Genomic DNA, 10,451 nt, shown 5'->3' with positions numbered 1-10,451 from the left:
ATTCCTCCTCCTCCTCCTCCGCCCACACACACAACGCAGCACCCTTTCCTCCTCCTCCTCCTCCGCCCACACACACGACGCAGCACCCTTTCCTCCTCCTCCACACACACGTACACAAAGCCTCCTGCCAAATGGCTAAATGGGATAAAGGCTACGTATGGATGACAGAGAGGCTAATCCCCTCTATACCACCAGGACCAGCCTCCGGAGCCTTCAGCCTCTCTTCAAATGAAATCAATCCTGACAGCCCTGCCTCCCTAAGTCCTCTCCCAGCTCACCTAAACCCAGTTCCAGGAAGATGCTTCACTACTGGTGGGTAAGGCTCTACTGGGATGACATTCTAACCAGTTTAAATGTTGTTTCATTTAGAATGCACACTCATGGGATGAGTAGAAGACTGATTGGAATAATACATTAAACTCTATGGGATGGGATATATTCATTCAACTATGAATATTGTAAGCATGATTCTAATGAATGATTAGAACAGATAGTAGTTTTGTGTGTGGATGTGAGCTCCTTGATATGCAGGAGGAATGACAGTGTCATTTTAACTAAATTAACCATGTCATGCTAATCAGGAATGTCTCGTCTTAAAGCCGTCTACAAAGAGCCACGCCATATGGTCCCAGACGTCTCCTCCAATGTGAACATGCTTATTTGTGCACAGTGTGTGTGTGTGTGTGTGTGTGTGTGTGTGTGTGTGTACAGTTGAAGTGGGAAGTTTACATACACCTTAGCCAAATATATTTAAACTCAGTAAAAAAGTCCCTGTCTCAGGTCAGTTAGGATCACCACTTTATTTTAAGAATGTGAAATGTCAGAATAATAATAGAGAGAATTATTTATTTCAGCTTTATTTCTTTCATCACATTCCCAGTGTGTCAGAAGTTTACATACACTCAATTAGTATTTGGTTGCATTGCCTTTAAATTGCTTAACTTGGGTCAAATGTTATGGATAGCCTTCCACAGCTTCCCACAATAAGTTGGGTGAATTTTGGCTCATTCCTCCTGACAGAGCTGGTGTAACTGAGTCAGGTTTGTAGGCCTCCTTGCTTGCACATGCTTTTTCAGTTCTGCCCACAAATGTTCTATAGGATTGAGGTCAGGGTTTTGTGATGGCCAGTCCATTACCTTGACTTTGTTGTCCTTAAGCCATTTTGCCACAACTTTGGAAGTATGCGTGGGGTCATTGTCCATTTGGAAGCTTTAACTTCCTGACTGATGTCTTGAGATGTTGCTTCAATATATCCACATCATTTTCCTGCCTCATGCAGCCATCTATTTTGTGAAGTGCACCAGTCCCTCCTGCTGCAAAGTACTTCCACAACATGATGCTGCCACCCCTGTGTTTCACTTTTGGTATGGTATTCTTCGGCTCGCAATCCTCTCCCTTTTTCCTCCAAACATAACGATGGTCATTATGGCCAAACAGTTCTATTTTTGTTTCATCAGACCGGAGGACATTTCTTCAAAAAGTACGATCTTTGTCCCCATGTGCAGTTGCAAACCATAGCCTGGCTTTTTTATGGCGGTTTTGGAGCAGTGGCTTCTTCCTTGCTGAGTGACCTTTCAGGTTATGTTGATATAGAACTCATTTACTGTGGATATAGATACTTTTGTACCTGTTTCCTCCAGCATCTTCACAAGGTCCTTTGCTGTTGTTCTGGGATTGATTTGCACTTTTCGCACCAAAGTACGTTCATATCTAGGAGACAGAACGCGTCGCGTATGATGGCTGTCTGGTACCATGGTGTTTATACTTGCGTATTATTGTTTGTACAGATGAACGTGGTACCTTCAGGCGTTTGAAAATTGCTCCCAAGGATGAACCAGACTTGTGGAGGTCAAAAAAAACTTTTGGGATTTTCCCATGATGTCAAGCAAAGAGGCACTGAGTTTGAAGGTAGGCCTTGAAATACATCCACAGGTACACCTCCAATTGACTCAAATAATGTCAATTAGCCTATCAGAAGCTTCTAAAGCCATGACATAATTTTCTGGAATTTTCCAAACTGTTTGAAGGCACAGTCAACTTAGTGTTTGTAAACTTCTGACCAACTAGAATTGTGATTCAGTGAACTATAAGTGAAATAGTCTGTCTGTTAAAACGTCTTATGGCTGGGGGCAGTATTGAGTAGCTTGGATGAATAAGGTGCCCAGAGTTAACTGCCTGCTACTCAGGCCCAGTTGCTAATATATGCATATTATTAGTAGATTTGGATAGAAAACACTCTGAAGTTTATAAAACTGTTTGAAAATGTCTGTGAGTATAACAGAACTCATATGGCAGGCAAAACCCTGAGAAAAAATCCAACCGGGAAGTAGGAAATCTGAGGTTTGTAGTTTTTCAAGTCATTGCCAATCGAGTATATAGTGTCTATGGGGTCATATTGCACTTCCTAAGGCTTCCACTAGATGTCAACAGTCTTTAGAACCTTGTTTGAGGCTTTAATTGTGAAGGAGGGGGGAATGAGAGCTGATTGAGTCAGGGGTCTGGCAGAGTGCCATGAGCTGATCATGCGCGCTCACGTGAGAGTTAGCTGCGTTCCATTGCATTTCTACAGACAAAGGAATTCTCCGGTAGGAACATTATTGATGTTTATGATAAAAACATCCCAAAGATTGATTCTATACTTCGTTTGACATGTTTCTATGAACTGTAATATGACTTTGTCTGAATTTCACCTGGACTTGCCCGTGCCTCGTGATTTTGGAGTGTGTACTAAACGCACAAACAAAAATGAGGTATTTAGACATAAATGATGGACTTTATCGAACAAATCAAACATTTATTGTGGAACTGGGATTCCTGTGAGTACATTCTGATGAAGATCATCAAAGGTTAGTGATTATTTTTATCTCTATTTCTGCTTTTTGTGACTCCTCTCTTTGGCTGGAAAAATGACTGTGTTTTTCTGTGACTAGGTGCAGACCTAACATAATTGTTTGGTTTGCTTTTGTTGTAAAGCCTTTTTGAAATCAGAACACTGTGGTGGGATTAACAACAAGTTTACCTTTAAAATGGTGTAAAATATGTTTGAGGAATTTTAATTATGATATTTCTGTTTTGAATTTGGCGTTTTAACAATTGTCGATGAGAACCAGTTCATAGACAGGGAATAACTAGTTATTGATGTCAGCCATTGATGAGAACCAGTTCACATACAGGGCATAACTGGTTTTTGATGTCAGCCATTGATGAGAACCAGTTCATAGACAGGGGATAACTGGTTATTGATGAGAACCAGTTCATAGACAGGGGATAACTAGTTATTGATGAGAAACAGTTCATAGACAGGGGATAACTAGTTATTGATGAGAACCAGTTCATAGACAGGGGATAACTAGTTATTGATGAGAACCAGTTCATAGACAGGGGATAACTAGTTATTGATGAGAACCAGTTCATAGACAGGGGATAACTAGTTATTGATGAGAACCAGTTCATAGACAGGGGATAACTAGTTATTGATGAGAACCAGTTCATAGACAGGGGATAACTAGTTATTGATGAGAACCAGTTCATAGACAGGGGATAACTAGTTATTGATGAGAACCAGTTCATAGACAGGGGATAACTAGTTATTGATGAGAACCAGTTCATAGACAGGGGATAACTAGTTATTGATGAGAACCAGTTCATAGACAGGGGATAACTAGTTATTGATGAGAACCAGTTCATAGACAGGGGATAACTAGTTATTGATGAGAACCAGTTCATAGACAGGGGATAACTAGTTATTGATGAGAACCAGTTCATAGACAGGGGATAACTAGTTATTGATGAGAACCAGTTCATAGACAGGGGATAACTAGTTATTGATGAGAACCAGTTCATAGACACGGGATAACTAGTTATTGATGAGAACCAGTTCATAGACAGGGGATAACTAGTTATTGATGAGAACCAGTTCATAGACAGGGGATAACTAGTTATTGATGAGAACCAGTTCATAGACAGGGGATAACTAGTTATTGATGAGAACCAGTTCATAGACAGGGGATAACTAGTTATTGATGAGAACCAGTTCATAGACAGGGGATAACTGGTTATTGATGAGAACCAGTTCATAGACAGGGGATAACTAGTTATTGATGAGAACCAGTTCATAGACAGGGGATAACTAGTTATTGGTGAGAACCAGTTCATAGACAGGGGATAACTAGTTATTAATGTCAGCCATGGAATAGAAGTCCACCTACATTCTTTACCTGTCATCATGTCTCTCTCATGTCTGGCGGCAGATTAACAAAATATCCTACCAGACCACCAGAGAGGCGGAGGGCGTCACCCACAACCATAATAAAACTAAATAAAACTAATAAAATAAAACTAATTCTATGGTCACAATCACAGGAGGTTGGAGGTTCCTTCATTTGGGGGGGACGGGCTTGTGGTAACGGCTGGAGAGCAATGGATGGGATTGTATCAAATACATCAAACACATGGTTTTCATGTGTCTGATGCCATTCCATTCGCTCCATTACAGCCATTATTCTGAGGCGTCCTCCACTCAGCAGCCTCCACTGGTCACAACAACCTGAAGGGGGTTTACTGAGGGGTCAGGTGACCGTCAAAGACCTATTAGTATTATTTATTTACCAAAACTCCCCTGGTTTCAACATAAACAGAGAGAGTTGTGGAACACACTTTCCTCCATAGTCTGAAAGGAAATAAGAGGACATGGGAATAGATCTCCCCCCCCACACACACACACACACACACACACACACACACACACACACACACACACACACACACACACACACACACACACACACACACACACAATGACAAGATTGAACCTTTATTAGGATGTTCCTCCCTGCCCTTCGTTGGAAAGCTCTCTGTGACGGAGTAAACTGACACACACAGGCAGGGTGGTCAGGGAGGAAGTCAAATAATAAACCATTGCTGGAGGGGTAATTGATGAAACAGCGTGACTCAACACTAGCTGCCTGCTGTAACTGAATACCAACAGAGAAAGAGATACAGGAGATTTAGGAGGAGAGGAGGGGGATAGATGGGGGGAGAGAAGGGCTGGGGGCGTCAGAGAAGAGTGGGAGAGAGAGGAGAAAGAAGGCTCAATGAAAAACGAGGTGGATTCTTGGTAACGCAGCATGGTTTCTGTGGCTGTGTACTTGGACACGGCAGTTTATAAAGCACTATGGGTTTTGTACATCTGCCCCCCCCCCCATTCAAATTACAGAGAGGATGGATAGATTAAAGGGCCAGGCGGAGAACAAATAGAGTAGAGGATAATTAAATTCAAACAACATCAGTTGTCCCCTTCCTAAAATGACTAAAAGGAAAAGCAAAAGGGAGAGAGAAAGATACCAGTTGAGTAGAGGAATATAGAACAGTTACACAGAAAACTTAAACGTTCATTTATTTTGTTGCTATTTTTCCTTTAGTTTATTAAGCCAAATCTGTTTGTTGGTTAAGAGCACGTAACATGTGCGCATGTGACAAATACAATTTAATTCCACCAGCACAATACCAGTTTCTAAGTTTTGTCGTAAAAATATACAGTAAAGTGTAACAGTTCTACCCGATGGCATCAAAAGATGAGATTCGTAGTGACGTGGGGAGCAAGAAAATACCCTTAACTGGCAAGAAACTCTTTGTTTTTCTTACATTTAATCCTACCCTGTGATGTCACAGAGAAGCATTTTTTAAGAACTCTTATCTTTTTAATCACAGAAATGCATGTTGACACTGGTATGGTGCTGAAAATAATGAATTTGAGGTTGAAAAGTTGCAGAATTGCCCTTTACGTAAAGACTAGGACATTGCTGAAAATGGTTCAGTTGTCTGAAGCATACATACTACAGTATGTCACCTGGGCGGGACTTGTGTCAGACAAACGGGAACACAGGAAGGCTGAGTTGAATGGGCTCACTGGGACCTCACTGGGACCTCACTGACCTGTGTGTTGCAAATTTATGTTGACATTATTAATGCCTGCCGCTTAGTACTTTCCTGTCTCCCCTCTTCACACGCCCTGGCCTAAACTGAAGCTCTTATCAAGACAGAATCCTCCCTTTCCTGTCTCCCCTCTTCACACACCCTGGCCTAAACTGAAGCTCTTATCAAGACAGAATCCTCCCTTTTGCTGGGAATCCAGCCCTTCCCACACAGGGACTGGCAACCTCAATTATACAGACACATAGTTCATTTTTACTCAATAACACAGTATTTATCCCCTCAGGGGCAATTAAGAAAGGCATAGTTATAAATCACAGTGGATGCTTTGATAAAATGGTTGGGAGAGTTTCCCATTCAATAATGGATTGATATACAGTAGCATCATGATTAAATAAATAATAACAGTATGTTCTGATAGGGACGGCAAACAGGCCCATAAAACCACTGACAGAGCATGTGTGTAGTAGTAAAAGACCTACTGGTGAATACCAGTACCATAGCAGAAACAGAATATTGTGACAGAGGTAGCACTTGATAGAATCATTTCTAAATGAATAATGATCAGTGCCCTCATCACTCTACTGCAGCAGAGGAAAATGACCCGTTTATCGGAATAGAGCTGTTGGTAAGGAAGAGCCAGTCGTCACTGACTACCACACCCATAAACCAGTCATAAACCCAGTCTATTTGTACAATTTCTCTAATTAAAATCTGATTTTCAACCTAACCCTAACATTAACCACATTCCTAACTCTAGCCTTATGTTAAGACCAAAAAGCAAATGTGTGTTAGCACAGCCACAAAGTCAAAATTGGCTATCTAATGGAAAACAGAAAATCCCCATTTTATTCCATTTTGTGCCTCTGAACACCACCCTCGTGTCACCATGACTACTATCCTGCTGTATGCTATTACGTCTCTTTGTCTCTTTCTGGTGAGAAACCTGCTAACCCCAGCTGACGACCATCATAGTAGCTTTCCATGGAACCTGTTCCCCTGGTGACTCAGTCACCCTGGAGGTGTGTGTGTGTGTGTGTGAGGTCTGGTGCAGCAGAGCATACTCACCCACGACCCGCTGTGTAAACCCGGCGCCACCTGTCGCTCAGTCTGGACCAGCTTGTGCCATCCTCACGTCATTTGACCGTGGGTAGACTGAGCACGCATTGAATTGGTCCTTTTTATCCTCTCTAGGCCCCCGCTACCTCTCACACCCACCCTCATAATCTCTCATATCGCATCAGAGGAAAGCACAAAAAATTGTCAGACTCCAGTCACCCAAGTCATAAACTATTTTCTCTGCTACCGCACAACAAGCGGTACCGGAGCGTCGTCTAGGACCAAAAGGCTCAGCTTCTACCTCCAAGCCATAAGACTGCTGAACAATTAATAAAATGGCCACCGGACTATTGACATTAACACCTCCACCACCCCTCCATTTGTTTTGTACACTGCTGCTACTCGCTGTTTATTATCTATGCAGTCACTTCACCTCTACCTACTTGTACAAACTACTTTGGCTAACCTGGACCCCCGCACACTGACTCGGTACCGGTACCCACTGTGTATAGCCTCGCTATTGTTATTTTATTGTGTTATTTATCTTTTTTTTAACTTGAGTTTATTTGGTAAATATTTTCTTAACCAACAGTGCAGTTCAAAAAAGAGTTAGGGCCTTGTAAGTAATCATTTAAATGTAAGGTCTAAACTTACATGTAAGGTCTACTTGTTGTATTCAGTGCATGTGACAAAAAAAATGGTTTGACAGACCCATCACTTCATATTCTAACACAACAGATCCTAGGATAAGATAGAATATTAGATGTGGTCATACCTGTCACGACTTCCGCCGAAGCCGGTTCCCCCCCTTTTCGGGCGGTGTTCGGTGGTCAACATCACCGACCTTCTAGCCATCGCTGATCCATTTTTCATTTTCCATTGGTTTTGTCTTGTCTTCCTTCACACCTGGTTCCAATCCCATCAATTACATGTTGTGTATTCTCTGTTTCCCCTCATGTCCTTGTTGGAGATTGTTTTATTGTATGTTATGTGCAAGTCATGTGTCGGTGTGCGACGGGTTTTGTACCCACTTATATTATTTTTGGTATATTTTGGTTTTTGGAGTTCTATGAGCACTTATTAAACGACTCCGTTTATACCAAGTTCGTTTTCCTGCGCCTGACTTCCCTGCCACCGACACACACCCATTACATACCAGACCTATACAGGATGTAGAAATCTGATCCAGAAGCAGACAGGATGGGAATGTCAGTCAAAATGTATGAAATAGCAGACAGAGGCTATTCCTCTTAGATTAGGCATGGATTCTGGCCAGTCAAAGACACAGATCAAGTTTGTGGCTATGACTATGGAGATGAACACAGACAGCTGGTCCCGTAGGCCTTACCCTTCAATGTTGGCCGATCTGAAGGGCCTCGATAGGAAGTGAAGTGGTGGTGCATCCACCACATTGCTTACACTTTAAACAACTGCAAACATCAAAGGATTAGGTTAGGGCCAAGGGGAAGAGGTAGGGAGTGAATTGGGACTGGCACTTGGTGCGTGACACAGGAGGTTGGTGGCACCATAATTTGGGAGGACAGGCTCATAGTAATGGCTGGAGCAGAATAGGTGGAATGGTATCAAACACATGGTTTCCATGGTGCCATTCCATTTGCTCCGTTCCAGTCATTATGAGCCGTCCTCCCCTAAGCAGCCTCCACTGGTTCGTACCTACACCACCTGACGACCGATGGCGTGTTGGCCGGGCAGATGAGGCTCATGCTGTTGATCTACCTCTTCAGCCCTCCCCAGCCGTCATTAAACTGTTTTGCCAAGTTTTTCCCCACTGGATGTTTGCTTGCTTGTCCTATTCACAGTACCCCTGGCGTGTTTTGAATGCAGCTCAGGGCCAGGATGGATAATAGTGAATCTCCTACATTGTTCTCCTTCCACACTACCCCAAAGACCAGAAGGACAGAGTTAGTTTCGGCCTTCTTTACTCAAATGAGTCACCTGCCTCCTTATTTGCTGCCTTATAAGAGCAAACTCCCGTTGTATTAACCACAGTGCTTCCCGTTGTATTAACCACAGTGCTTCCCGTTGTATTAGCCACAGTGCTTCCCGTTGTATTAGCCACAGTGCTTCCCGTTGTATTAGCCACAGTGCTTCCCGTTGTAATAGCCACAGTGCTTCCCGTTGTATTAGCCACAGTGCTTCCCGTTGTATTAGCCACAGTGCTTCCCGTTGTATTAACCACAGTGCTTCCCGTTGTAATAGCCACAGTGCTTCCCGTTGTATTAGCCACAGTGCTTCCCGTTGTATTAGCCACAGTGCTTCCCGTTGTATTAGCCACAGTGCTTCCCGTTGTATTAGCCACAGTGCTTCCCGTTGTATTAGCCACAGTGCTTCCCGTTGTAATAGCCACAGTGCTTCCCGTTGTATTAGCCACAGTGCTTCCCGTTGTATTAGCCACAGTGCTTCCCGTTGTATTAGCCACAGTGCTTCCCGTTGTATTAGCCACAGTGCTTCCCGTTGTATTAACCACAGTGCTTCCCGTTGTATTAGCCACAGTGCTTCCCGTTGTATTAGCCACAGTGCTTCCCGTTGTAATAGCCACAGTGCTTCCCGTTGTATTAACCACAGTGCTTCCCGTTGTATTAACCACAGTGCTTCCCGTTGTATTAGCCACAGTGCTTCCCGTTGTATTAGCCACAGTGCTTCCCGTTGTATTAGCCACAGTGCTTCCCGTTGTATTAGCCACAGTGATTCCCGTTGTATTAGCCACAGTGATTCCTGTTGTATTAGCCACAGTGCTTCCCGTTGTATTTGCCACAGTGATTCTCGTTGTATTCACCACAGTGCTTCCCGTTGTATTAGCCACAGTGCTTCCCGTTGTATTAGCCACAGTGCTTCCCGTTGTATTAGCCACAGTGATTCCCGTTGTATTAGCCACAGTGATTCCTGTTGTATTAGCCACAGTGCTTCCCGTTGTATTAACCACAGTGATTCTCGTTGTATTCACCACAGTGCTTCCCGTTGTATTAGCCACAGTGCTTCCCGTTGTATTAACCACAGTGCTTCCCGTTGTATTAGCCACAGTGGGATCTAATGTAGTGTATGAGTCTGTATAACAAGTACTAATGTACTATATGAGTCTGTATAACAAGTACTAATGTACTGCACGTAGTCTTTATAACAAGTATTAATGTACTGCACGTAGTTTGTATAACAAGTACTAATGTACTGTATGAAGTCTTTATAACAGGTATTAATGTACTGCATGAAGTCTGTATAACAAGTACTAATGTACTATATGAGTCTGTATAACAAGTACTAATGTACTGCATATAGTCTTTATAACAAGTATTAATGTACTGCACGTAGTCTGTATAACAAGTACTAATGTACTGTATGTCGTCTGTATAACCAATGCTAATGTACTGTATGAGTCTGTATAACAAGTGCTAATGTACTGCATGTAGTCTGTATAACAAGTACTAATGTACTGTATGTCGTCT

General features: G+C 42.7%; 1 protein-coding gene across 2 annotated transcripts in view; it reads left to right on the top strand.

The window, feature by feature from the left end:
* Window positions 1-132: 132 nt before the first annotated feature.
* The window catches only part of cfap70 (cilia and flagella associated protein 70), a 39,172-nt gene continuing 28,853 nt past the window's right edge, over window positions 133-10,451 (top strand). Inside the window, exon 1 of one of the 2 annotated variants that reach the window (XM_052508458.1) lies at window positions 133-312. The gene's annotated coding sequence lies outside the window, so the exon portion shown is untranslated. The remainder of the gene's footprint in view (window positions 313-10,451) is intronic. The other variant, XM_052508460.1, reaches the window with a different exon arrangement.

The sequence above is a fragment of the Oncorhynchus keta genome, unplaced genomic scaffold (assembly GCF_023373465.1).
Source record: "Oncorhynchus keta strain PuntledgeMale-10-30-2019 unplaced genomic scaffold, Oket_V2 Un_contig_3627_pilon_pilon, whole genome shotgun sequence".
NCBI lineage: Eukaryota > Metazoa > Chordata > Actinopteri > Salmoniformes > Salmonidae > Oncorhynchus > Oncorhynchus keta.
The sequence above is the reverse complement of the archived record's forward strand: the minus strand, read 5'-3'. Positions and strand labels throughout refer to the sequence as shown.